Raw genomic sequence first — 13,140 nt, 5'->3', positions numbered from 1 at the left:
AAGATGCTATTTGAGAATTAGCTTGCAAGAATGAGAAGTGGAAAGCCACATAATGCATAATTATTTTTACTTTTTACATTAATTTACATACATTAATTACATTAATGTGTAATACTTTTAGTCTGATTCCTTTATTAAACGAAATCTGCATGGTTTCCAATATTCTTCCAGTATGCTTCTCCCCTTGCAGTGTATTCTTATGAATGTCATCATTATTTGATTTTAGGGTAATTTGCATTGGCCATCCCTGACTTTCTGGAAATATTGGAAGGTAGGTACTTAGAGCATTAAGTAGAGCACACTTCATATCCACTATGTAATGTATGCTCATAACCAGTGTTGACAGCCAAAATGTATTTGTTGGAAGAAAAGCCCTGACAGGGAAAAGAAAAAAAAAGAAAAAAGAAAAAAAAAAGGACCTTGGAATTTTATAGAAAAACTTAGCTTTGCAAATCAAACATAAATAAGCCTGGTTTAGAGAAGTTACCAGGAGCCACAGGAGTGGAAGGAATCCCAGCTGCCATCAAGGTGGGAGGGTGGAGACTAAAACTCCCTCTGCACCAGGGAGAAGAGTTCTGGAAGAAACTTGAAAAGAATACCAGGAGTTTATGGCCGCTAGTGTGAGGTCCTACTCTGTATTTTTCTGCCCACTTAACCCGCTTAAGTTTAGGGATCCCAAAAGCATGGGGTTTCCCCTCTTTCTTTCAGAGAGCAGGCAAGTGGCCACTCTGCAGCAAGCTGGCATGACAGCAGGAAAACTAAATAAAAGAGAGCCCCCACTTCTTGCTCTGTCTCCTTCCTCCCATTCCAACCTGAGTCCTCCTCAGCTTCTATGAGCCCTGGGGCCTTTCCTGGTCCCCACAGGAGTGAAGAAGGTAGCTGAAGATTGAAAGCAGGGGGTGTATTTCTGGGGATGGGGTGATGGACTTACTATATACATTAAACACAAAGTGATTTTTAAAAAGATTAAAGATACACACCTTAATGTAAGTGTGTATAGGATAGTGCAGGTGGTTATAGATAAATAATGATGCCATACCATAAAGGCAAAAGTAATATCACAAACTAAAGAGGCAAGATGCTGAATAAATAAGTACTTTTCTAGCAAGTGATATTTATATGAAAAAAAATAAAGTTAGATCGCTACCTCACACCATACCTAACAATAATTTTGAGATACCTTACAGAACAAATCTGAAGGATTAAATCTTAAATATTCTAAGAAAACAAAGGAGAATGATATTATGAATTTAGCATAGGGTATTATTTCTTTAAAATAATGAAGAACAAAATTTGATTAAAATTTAAAAGTAAAAAATCATAAAAAGATGTCATGGATTGGGAGAATATGTTAGAATCTAGATAACATCAAGAATGTATAAATAGGGACGCCTGGGTGGTTCAGTGGTTGAGCATCTGCCTTTGGCTCAGGGCGTGATCCTGGGGTCCTGGGATCGAGTCCCACATTGGGCTCCCCGCAGGGAGCCTGCTTCTCCCTTTGCCTTGTCTCTGCCTCTCTGTGTCTCTCATGAGTAAATAAATAAAATCTTTTAAAAAAAAGGTTTTAAAAAAGAATGTATAAATATCTTCTCTGTATATTAATAATGGCTTTCATTTCTTGGACCAACCTTATTTAAGTACTTTATATATATTACCTTATTAAGAATTTACAACTCTAACCAAGTAGGTAATTGTATTAGTCTTATTTTGAAGATTCAATGAAACTAAAGACGATAAAGATTAAATTTGAACAGTTTCACACCCATTAAGGTGGCAAAGATGTAAAAGGATGACAATAGCAAGTGTTGGCACATACAGGGTGAAACAAGAACTTCTGTAAACTGATAGCAAGAGTGAAAATTGGCACAACCATTTTAGACAACAAATAAAAGATAACTCTTAAATTTGAAGATGCAGACCCTTCTGGTATGGCAATTTTAATGCCCCACATTTATCCACAGACACACATGCAAGGACGGTCATTCCTTGCTAAATGTCCACCAAGAAAAGCATAGACACACCTAAAAATCTGTCAAAGAACAAACTAATGCACTATGATCTATGCCTGCAATGAAATGCTACAGAGCAGAAAAAAATGCATGAAACATGCACACAAGCATCCATGTGGATAAATCTCAATAATAATGTTGAGTCGAAAAAGTAAGTTTCAGGTAGATCTATATCTACAACTATATCCACATCAATATAATATGCTGTATGGTTTATTTCATGTGCCAACTTGGCTAAGTCATGATATTCAGACATTATTCAAACATTATTCTAGATGTTTCTGTGAAAGTATTTTTTTAGGTGAGATTAATATTTAAGTCAGTGGATGCTGAGTAAAGCAAGCAGATTGTTCTTCATAATGTGGCTGGAGCTCATCTAATCAGTCGAAGGCCTGATTAAAAAGACTGACTTTTTGGGAAGAGGGACTTTTGCCAGCAGTCTGCCTTGGACTCAGATTGCAATTCATTTCTGGGCCTTCAACCTACAAAATCTCCAGGCTGATCCTGAAGATTTTGGTTTTGCCAATACTTCACAAATGCATGAACCAGTTCCTAAAAAAATAAAATAAAATAAAAAATTTTAAAAAGTTCTTCTCTCTTTATCCATACATCATGCTGTTTCTGTTTCTTTGAAGAAGCCTGATATACAGAGATGCTGAAAATGTAAATGTTTAAAATGCACAAAGCAGTATCTGGGTAGAAACATGTGGGAATGACATGCCTAGGTCTGTGTAAGATGGTGTTCTTCTTAACTGTCAGTGTGCATGAAGATGCCATAAGGAACGGTCTAAAAAGTCATATTAACACGACAAAAGTGACTTAGCTGATTTTGAGCGTTACATTGAAAGTGCATTTCATTTTTTAAGAAAGTGAATATGTTTCATTTTCTAGCATAAGAAGATGACTCGATTTTCCTCAATTTTAAATTGAGTCACTGGACCAGTTCTGAAAATAAAAAGAAGTGTTATATTGGAATAAAAACTCCACATCAGTCAGTTGATACAATAAATGCAAATTACCCATTTTCCCAGGCTGTTGTTTTTATTTTTATTTTGTAACAGAAAATAATTTATATTCTGATGTGTATTAAAATTTACAATGTGTTTTTTCATTAGGAATTAGAGAAAAATACGCTATACTGATTTCTGGACCATGTCAGACATCATTCAGGTATGACAAATAATTCAGTGCATTCTAAATTATTACGCTACTGTAGGCAGATCCCTGGCTGCAGGTTATTTCTCTTTTTGTATAAAATATTATACCAATATTTTAAGATGATGTGGCATGCAGACCGCCTGCTCTCTATTTAAAGTCCTATGAGATCAGGATTCCAAAAGAAACAACAACACTAAATGACATTGATATATTGAAAATCATCTACATTCATGTTCTTCTTTTTGTACAGAAACAGCTCATAAAATATTTTCTAGTGTGCCTTCAAGTAATTTCTTTAAAGATGACTTGGGAAAAACAATTGCTAATTAATTTTAACACCATGTCAATTATGTTAATAAAATTCTAATTAAAATCCTTGTGATGTAAATCAGTCTTTCTTCGTGTGTTGTGTGAGCATACCTGTGTTAATTATTATATAGGCCGGTAGTCATCAGATACTTATTGACTTTATCATGAACCTACGCAGTGGGCTTGGTGGTATACAGATCTTTTGACAAACCTAGTTCTTCTGCCTGCCATAAGCACTGGACAAATTAATGGAGATAGCCTACTATTTAAGGTGCCATAGAGCTAAGCTAATTGATGTTCATTATGGAAATAAGACAGCCTGGAAGTCAGGAAGGGACTGAGGGTTAAGTAGCTTCTTAAAGGGACTATGGAAGTGTGGATATGGCAGTTTGGACACTACTGTAGTGAATGGTTGATTATATGCCATTTCACAATGAAAGCAAATGTAAAACGATAGCGGCGTCTATGGTGTAAGGTAGAAGGGTTACTTGGGAATGTCGGGGATGCTGTAATTTCACCTGCTGCTGAGGGTGGAAGCATCCCTCTTCCTTGCCAGGCCTTGTGCTGGGTTCTGGAGCACCACTAAGACACAGACGCTTCCCTCCAGCAGGATGCCGCCTGCCAGGGACAGCAAGGCAGGGATGGCCCCTGGGTGGAACAGATGTAACACCTGCTTTCAAGCTCCTAAGCTGTCATCTACATGGTGTAGGACGAATACAATGAGAAGAGAGGCTGGTCCCTCCAAAAGAGAACCCTTATTTTGATGATCCAGGATCCAAGTGGATGGCAAAATGCTTATTTTTACATCCACCACAGAAATCAGCGTAAGATATCAGCTTGTTACAAGAGAGAAGGTTAGCAGGGACAACACAACTCCCCTGCTTCTGCATTATACACAGACAAGTAAACCAATCTATGTCTAAAAAATTGTGCATGGCATAGATTTGTTTACAAATCTGAAAAGTCTATAATTAGGATTTTGTACCTCTACATTCCACCAAGGGAAGAGGAAAACGTTAAAACCTCATCAAAAGCAGAGACAGACTCTAAGGCACTAAAATCTTCTGACAGTTATGAAAACACTTGTGTTTGAGTCCTCATTTCAGGAGACAAGCCTGATGTATGAGTGCTCTGGGAAAGCCCATCAGAACACAGGCCTCTTTGGTATGAAGGACTGGGACTCCTGGCACTCTACCCTGCTTGCCAGCAGCATCCATAATTTCCAGGCTGCCTTTACTACTGGAATCCTGAAGTGATCAGCTATGAGAAGCCGGGAATGTAAATGACCCTTTATGTTCAGCATTCTTCAAAGAAAAATAAATAATTGAAATGAGATAGAAAGAATAGTTTTCCCAGGTAGAAACCAAATAATTTTCACTTGTAAATACAGTTTTCCACAAGACAAAACAAGGGCACTCAAGGGAATATCAGATAAATTAGTATAATGAAAGAAAAATATACCCCAAAATCTGTAAGCTCGAATCTGTGGCGGTGGCAGTAAGGGGTAGTGGGTGGAACAGGCTGAGTTAGGATTCAGGATCCTGATTGCACTCTGGCCATTCTTATTTTACTAGGTGGAAAGCACAGAAATCCTAATTGTGTGGGAGACATTATGGGTGCTAAAGAGTGCACAGCAGAAAGTTTTTGGTGCCTCAAGGCCACCTCTGATTTCATCCTCTGCTGTAGGGGACAAATCCCTGTGAGCTTAGATGAGCATGTGAGTAGCTCCATGATCCTGAAGCTCTGTGCCTAGGGCCTTCCCCAAAACCATGCCACTTATAAGTTAAAGTTATAAGTTAAAGTTTCCCCAGGCAACCTGCAGCCACTGGAATCTGGTGGTAAACACAGGCCACCCCCCAACCCTGCCCCCGACCACTAGGGCAGGTACTGCTCATGCTGCTGAGAATGACCAGCAGATCAAGGCTTCACACCATGCTTTTGGCAGTGACCTTGATGGTGGACCCTTAGGCTGTTCTTCCCTCCTTCCTTGTCTCACTCTCCCTGCTTTCCGGGATCAGCTCCTAAATACACCACCTGCACCCAAGTCTTTGTCTCAGGTTCTGCAATTAGGGGTCCAAACTCAGGACACAGCTAGAGATGAGAGAACATCAAGGAATCCACAAGGTTGCCTGGGGAAAGGAGGAGAAGAAAGGACATGGTCCACCAAGTAAGCAGAAGGGGGGAAGGCTGGAGGTAAATCAGGGCTGGCGGAGTGAAGAGATGCCAGCTTGATGGTGGTCAGGGTTCACCGCGGGCTGAACATCAGCCTGGACTCCTGAGAGGCCTGATGTTTGCCCAGCAGCTGAGTGGTCAGCTGACCACAGTTCCACTGGGACTCTGGCCACCATTTTTTCCCAACCCTTTTTTCTTGCAACCTATGGTAAAATAATACATTTTACTTGGCAGCCAGAGACACATGCATGTGCATGCATATACCTATGGTCATCTATCTTTACTAGATAGTTATTGGATATATAAATGAACAAACAGGCCATAAAAATTAATTCTTCCTACACATGATATAATCTGCCATCCTCATTCTGCTATATGCTCTCTCTCTCAACACTCACTGTTTTACAAAGCTGAATTTCATGACCTTTACCTAATTGGTCGAAATCTGCAGTTTAAAAATCACTAGTCTAGACTAGCCTCCATGGGAACTTGAACATGGGAAGAACACATACCATCTCTCTGTGTCTCCCTCTCTTTCGGGGTAAAGCAATGAAGTGGGGAAGAATGACACCGGAAGTTCTCCCCGCCTCTCAGTGACCTTTATGATTCTATGTCAAATCCATGATAAAATGTCAGATCACATACTCCACATTCAGTTACTGGGAGGAGTTAACAAGACACAATTTAACTAAAAAATTGTGGTTGTGCTATTTTTTCAGAAAATGTTTACTAAGATGTATATTCTTTTAGTAATAGTCTACTTTCATATTTAGAATTAGAATATAAATTAAAAGTCATAAAACAGTTGTTAAGATATAGCTTTAATTCAACTTCTTTATCCTCTATACCGGAGGCTTTTCTTTCCCCCTTCAAATTGTCCGTTCTGCTTCTTACACCACATTCTTCCTGCTCTATGGCCCCGCAAGTCACCACATGCCTTTGTGCTTAATGCTTCCCTTGTGTAGCTACAGACAATCCACCAGCCTCAGCTCCAGTTTCTTCCCCCTTGGCTGCAAGCTTCTGTAGCCTGCCCTCCCCCTGAGCTGTGTCCCCACCAATGTCTGCACATCACCAGCATAGGCCTCAGCTGATCCTCCTCCTGCCATTTGTTTCCATGGCTCTGGGTGCCTCAAGGCAGACCCTTTCTTCTTCTTGGCATCCAGAGCACGAACACAGTACCTGACACGACCCTGCAAGGGATCATCACATGTCCATGACAGGCACAAAATACATTACAACTTTTATATCGTCACTCAAATGGTCATCCTGACTTCAGGCTCTGGTGTTCTCTCTCAATGAAAGAGCAACTATCTAGTAGCACAAATGAAAACATTCTGCACTTTGTAATGAGCATGCATATCATCATAGTAAATTTGGCTACAAGAAAAAAGTTGAGGCCTGGGGAAGTAATTCATAGGGCAATTTCCTCACCATCAAAACCAAACTCTGCATCACGAGTACAGAGACATTCTCCCACAGATCAAATTTCTGAGGCATTCTTTCTATTAGTCAAAATCCTTTGGATGCAAATAACAGCAATACAAGAAGAAAAAGCAACAAGCAAAGAACAGCAGCTCTATTGGAGCCCATGGGTGTCTATAACCTATGGAAGAGCAGGCTCAGAAGGAGCCCTAGGACTCCTCTTTCTTGGTCTTGTCTCTGCTTCTCATCTCCGCCAAGGCCACTCTTAGCTCTGGCTTCTTATTCTTCACCACCAGAGGGCAATGTAGACCATCCTCTTTGGTTCCAAGCTCAAAAGGGTCAGGAGAGAGCTCTCAGGGTCTCTGTCTTGGTGGGTGCTGAGCCCTGGTGTGGTCTCCAGAGTGTGCGATACTACGACTGGTCACCACTGGAAAATCACTGTGACCGTGTGGCCTCAGAAAATGGCCACTCCCATTAAAACCAAATGGAGAGAAAGGGGCAAGATGGCAGAAGAGTAGGGTCCCCAAGTCACCTGTCCCCACCAAATTACCTAGATAACCTTCAAATCACCCTGAAAACCAAATGGAGAGAGTATGTAGGGACATTATTTTTCAGAAGGAAAGAAGCTACTACTTTGGACACATAAACTGAGGGATGTCTATCTACGGCATGCTCCTAGAGAGTATCTCCATTTTTACATTCATAATATTAATTTGTAGTAATTTTCCCCCATTGTCACTACATATATAATTTAAATTTGCATCCCATCTCTTAAATTTTACATATATGTTTTGTTTTCTAAGTAAGCTCCACACCCAATATGGGGCTTGAACTCACAACCCTGAGATCAAGAGTTGCAGAGTTGCATGCTTTACCCACTGAGCTGGCTGGGCACTCTATGTCTCTTAAACTGTATTTTAAGCTAAATGAGAAGAAAGTAGGTTTTGAATTTTGTTGAGAACTACATGTGAGCTATGTAGCAGGGGGCTCATTCCACAAAAAGAGCTACACTGAACACACACATAGTTGTGTCCTCTCAGCACTTAAGATTTGCCGCTCACACGATGAGAGACTGCATTCTGTACTCATTTTCCATTTTAACAATAAAAATGATTGCTTTTCACCATTTCTACTTCCCCCATGTTTTTATTCCTTTAAATACCATCACTTTTAAAATTTAAATTCAATTTGCCAACATATAGTACATCATTAACAGAACAAAAAGGCAACCTACAGAATGAGAGAAGATATTTGCAAATGCTGTATCAGATACTAGCCCAAAATCTATAAAGAACTTACCAAACTCAACACCCAACAAACAAATAATCCAATCAAGAAATGGGCAGAAGACATAAACAGACATTTCTCCAAAGAAGACCTACAAATGGCCAACAGATACATGAAAAAATGCTCCACATCACTTGCCATCAGGGAAATACAGATCAAAACCACAATGAGATACCACCTCACACCAGTGAGAATGGGGAAAATTAACAAGGCAGGAAACCACAAATGTTGGAGAGGATGCGGAGAAAAGGGAACCCTCTTACACTGTTGGTGGGAATGTGAACTGGTGCAGCCACTCTGGAAAACTGTGTGGAGGTTCCTCAAAGAGTTAAAAATAGAGGTATCCTATCTATGACTTTTATACTGAGAATGTTTTATCCATATATAATTGACCTCATATGAATAAATACCTCTAATTTCATGGTATCATATGAGTAAATAATCCTGAATGTAACTATCATTAACTTCTGATAAGGCCTTTAAAAAACTATAAAATGATTGTATAAAAGGATATATTTCATTGAGAACCCCTGTTTTTCCCCATTATCAGTCCTTCTACATGATCTCTGAAGGTGACCTGGTGCTTTGGTCTGAGTCTCATGCTCAGATCCCTTTTATATTAAGAGATGAATCAAAATCGGGTTTTTTTCTTTTAAAGGATCCTTATGGGTTTTTTTTAAATTTTTATTTATTTATGATAGTCACACAGAGAGAGAGATAGAGAGAGAGAGAGGCGCAGAGACATAGGCAGAGGGAGAAGCAGGCTCCATGCACCAGGAGCCCGATATGGGATTCGATCCCGGGTCTCCAGGATCGCGCCCTGGGCCAAAGGCAGGCGCTAAACCACTGCGCCACCCAGGGATCCCAGGATCCTTGTGGTTTTAACAGAAAGTAACTTTAGTTGTTTCTTTAACTTAATATAGCAAAGCAGGATACACTAGGCTTCTAACAAGGGACATGGGATGGCAGCTGGTTGTGTGAAGTTTAATTAAACTGTTGATTTTAGCAGAGTCCTAGAGAATTAATATTTCACCTACATTAGTCTTGACAGAGTAAGCTACTGGGGAGAAAGAAGCAGGATACCTGCAGAGAAGCTAAGATAAAGTAATTGGGTATTAGCCATCTGCAGGGAATGGAAATGTTACCTGGTTGGTGAAAAGTGCTCTCCTGCAACTATGTCACCGCTCCTGACCCAGGTTCACCACCATCTCGAGATTTCCTCCGTTGGCACCTGCTGGCAACTTGACACAAGCCATGTAACCCCAAGAGCCATTTTTTCCCACAAATCATTTCCCCTCTGAATTTCTCTTTATATTTTTTTCCAGTAAAACCACATTTTCCCATTGACCTAGGTTACAAATCTTGTAGTAGATGGTGACTGTCCTCTCACAGTCATGTTGTCTCTACATAAGAACACAATTTCCTCCGTGAGTTTTCTCCTAGTCACTGGCCCCAGGTTTTACCGCTCTTATGGGGGAAGCTCATCATCCTCTGAGTTCCCTGTGCCAGTGTCCACCACTTCCAGTCCATTACACAATTATTCCCAGATTAGTCTTCCTAAAACATAGCCTGGCACATGCCAGTTTTTTGCTCAAAGCCCTCAATTGTTTTCCACTGCCTTTAGGAAAAATAGATATTTAACTAAAAAAAAAAAAAAAAAAAAAGAAGAAGAAAGAAAGAAAAAAGAAAGGACAAAAACCCTAATCCTCCTCTATGTGGCTCCAACCTATCTCTCCACATTGAATTCCCCTGTAGCTACTGTCAGACTAGTCTGTTCATTTTTTCCCCCCAAAAAATTCTAGTTTTATGACTTGTTAGCTTTCCAAACCTCCTAAATATCTGATAACTTGGAACAAAAATTTCCTGAATACCTGGCACAAAATAGGCAGGTGGTGAATGTTTGTGGGATGAGTGAAAGCATGTATATGGAATATACAGATAAAATATTTGCTTTCCAATGACTGGCAAAACCATGTCTTAATTCCATGTTTTCCCCCAAGGCTTCAGTTTACAATTTTTACTTGATACACCAACCAGATATACGAACTTTCCCTAAGTTAAAAAAAAAAAAAAAGCACACTCTGACTCCTACTCCCCACAGCCACCACAGACCCTGCTCTTTCTTTTCAATTCCTATCTTGGCTCATGGCAAGCATGACCTATCTACCCAGCTGTCCAAACCAGAAACCTGAGAATTAGTTCCAACTTCTCCTACTCACCATTTAAGAGTTGTCTGCACTGCAACATGACAACAGAATGACAATAGAAAAGAATCCTACGTTTGTTGAGGGTTTGCTAAATGTTACGGGTTGAGCTGTATCCCTCCAAAATACAGATGTTGAAGTCCCAACCCCTGGTTCTTCAGAATGTGCCCTTCCGGGAAACAGAAACATTGCAAACACAGAGTCAAGATGAGGGCATCCTGGAACAGGTTGGGCCCCTCACCCACTATGACTGGCTGGGGGTCCTTCTAATAATGGGCAGTTGTGCATGGGTATCCACGAGGGGGAGACTGCCGCGTGCAGTCTGGGGTTTGCTGCCACAAGCCAAGGAGCTACCCAAACTACCCAAGAGCCCTGCCACAGATCCTCCCTGAGTACCTCAGGAAGGGTATGAACTTGCCAACACCTTGACCGCAGACTTCCTGCCTCTGGAACTATGAGACGGCGTATTTTCACGGGACATGCCGCTCAGTTTCTGGTCCTGAGCTTTGGTGGCCCGAGCAAAATAATACACTAAGTACTGGCCAAGGAGCCCAAACCCCTTACACACCTATAGTCACTGAATGCTTACGCAGCTATGGAGTCACCTAGAGTTAGGGGTTCATACAGATGTTACCCCATTTTAAAGCTGTGAAAACTAAGCCTTAAAAAATTAAGTACTTAGTCTAAGGTCACCCACACAATAAACAGCAGCACAAACCCAAATCTCTGAGATTCTAAAACCCAAGTTCATAACCACTCTGCTCATGTCCTTTGGAGGGCCTGTCCTGACACCCTTCCAGGTGGGGACATGGTCACACAGGTGGCTCTCACACAATTCCCGTGGGCTACACTGTAGAGTTTAACATATTCATTAGGGCACACTTCATGGAAATAGAAACTCGAATAAAATAATTCACTTTATTTTTAGACGAGACCATGTTTACAAAAAGTCCCAAAGGACCTTACTTTTATCTAATTTATCAGATGTGTTATTTAAAATAAAATGACTCATAAACAAATCCGACATGCTTGGCTGCACATTTTGTACTATTTCTTTTATAATGCAAAGAAAGCATTGCTATTGCTCCAAGACATTAAAATTGTAGATCACGCTGTGCACAAGTAAAAATTAAATTCTGAAGACATTTCGAAGTTTGTATTTATTCTTAATCTGTAGCAAGCAGCTCAGTGAGAAAGTCACCAACAGTTCTAACATTTCCTTGTTATTCAAAGAGGAATTATGCAAACTGAACACAAAACATAACTGCCATTTTCTTTAGGCACTAAGCAGAGGTAAACACCAACTCAAAGAAATATGTGGTGTTTGGGAAAAATAAATGTCCTAGGGCAGTGTTGTGAGTTGTTCTATGAAATTCCCCTCATGCCCAAAGCAGTCAGAAAACAGCACAGACCAGGGCTAATCTAGAGCAGCAGTTCCTAAAGTCTGGATCGCTGGACTTCTCCCAGACATCTACACAGTTAAGCTGATTTTCATAATGATACGGAGATGCTAGATGCACTTTCACTTTGTTGACATTTGCACTGAAGCTGTGGAAGCAGTGACAGGTAAAACTGCTGGAATCTTAGAAGGCATCAAGATCGTGAGATCAAACTGCTCTCTTAGCCGATATATTCTTCACCATCACACACTCACACTTAAAAAAAAAAAAAAGCCACTTCCAATTAAGAATGTCCTTGACATAGCTGTAAAAATTATTAATTTTATTAAAGGTTGGCCCTTGATTGCATATCCTTTTAATATTCTAGGTGATCAAATGGAAATTACACATAAAACACTTGGTCTTCCAGGGCTCTCCTGGAAGAGCACTTGCGCGTGTGTTGAGTTGTGAAATGGACTACCTGCCTATTTCACGGGGCACTAATTTTACTTGAAAGACTGACAAACTATGGTCATTTAGGCTTGGGGATTTACAGTATTTGCTGCCAGTGATAAAGTTTCCACTTTCGTGAAAAACATGAGAAGACAGGAAAACTCACATTTAATAATGCCCTGGTGCTTGAAGACTTTCCGATGAGATCGTTGGTAATACTAACAAATACTAACAAATATATTGAGTGAATATAAAAATAGAGCATGGAGCAAAATGTATCAACATGTGGAAGATCTATATAACTCAGCACAGTATACGGCGAGACCCCCGGAGGGTACAAGGTTTATTCAAAGCATTCAAAATCTAGTCAAGACAGAGCAACAGATTGTAAGCGACAGACCTTGCTCAGAAAGTTCACTGCTGTATTTTGAAGTTGTTTATTTTGACTAGGCTTCAAGAAACTACAACTTAGAGTTTTGTGTAGTACAAAAGAATATCTACAATCATCCAGAGAGCTGTGAAAATACTCCTCCTCTTCCAACTACATATCTGGGTGAGGCCAGAATTTCTTCATACACTTTGAACAAAATATCTTTCAACAGGCTGAACGAGGAAGCAGATATGAGAATGCTGTTGTCTTCCATTGAGCTAGACACTAGAGATTTGCAAAATTATAAAAGAGCATATTTGGAAAAAGCGTTATTTTACTTTTACTATTTTAATTGAAGTATATTTGACACACAATGT

At 40.1% G+C, this 13,140-nt stretch overlaps 1 protein-coding gene and 1 long non-coding RNA gene across 8 annotated transcripts in view; one reads left to right on the top strand and one right to left on the bottom strand.

Moving 5' to 3' along the window:
• CTNND2 (catenin delta 2) overlaps window positions 1-13,140 on the bottom strand; it is a 914,420-nt gene that overhangs the window by 302,570 nt on the left and 598,710 nt on the right. The window lies entirely within an intron of this gene.
• The window catches only part of LOC140621899 (uncharacterized), a 52,912-nt gene that overhangs the window by 35,453 nt on the left and 4,319 nt on the right, over window positions 1-13,140 (top strand). For all 3 annotated transcript variants that reach the window (XR_012021630.1, XR_012021629.1, XR_012021628.1), the window contains 2 exons: window positions 227-271; window positions 3,125-3,179. This is a non-coding gene — a long non-coding RNA (uncharacterized lncRNA). The remainder of the gene's footprint in view (window positions 1-226; window positions 272-3,124; window positions 3,180-13,140) is intronic.

This window comes from Canis lupus, chromosome 31 (genome assembly GCF_048164855.1).
Source record: "Canis lupus baileyi chromosome 31, mCanLup2.hap1, whole genome shotgun sequence".
Classification (NCBI taxonomy): Eukaryota; Metazoa; Chordata; class Mammalia; order Carnivora; family Canidae; genus Canis; species Canis lupus.
This window is presented reverse-complemented; position numbering and strand designations above follow the sequence as displayed.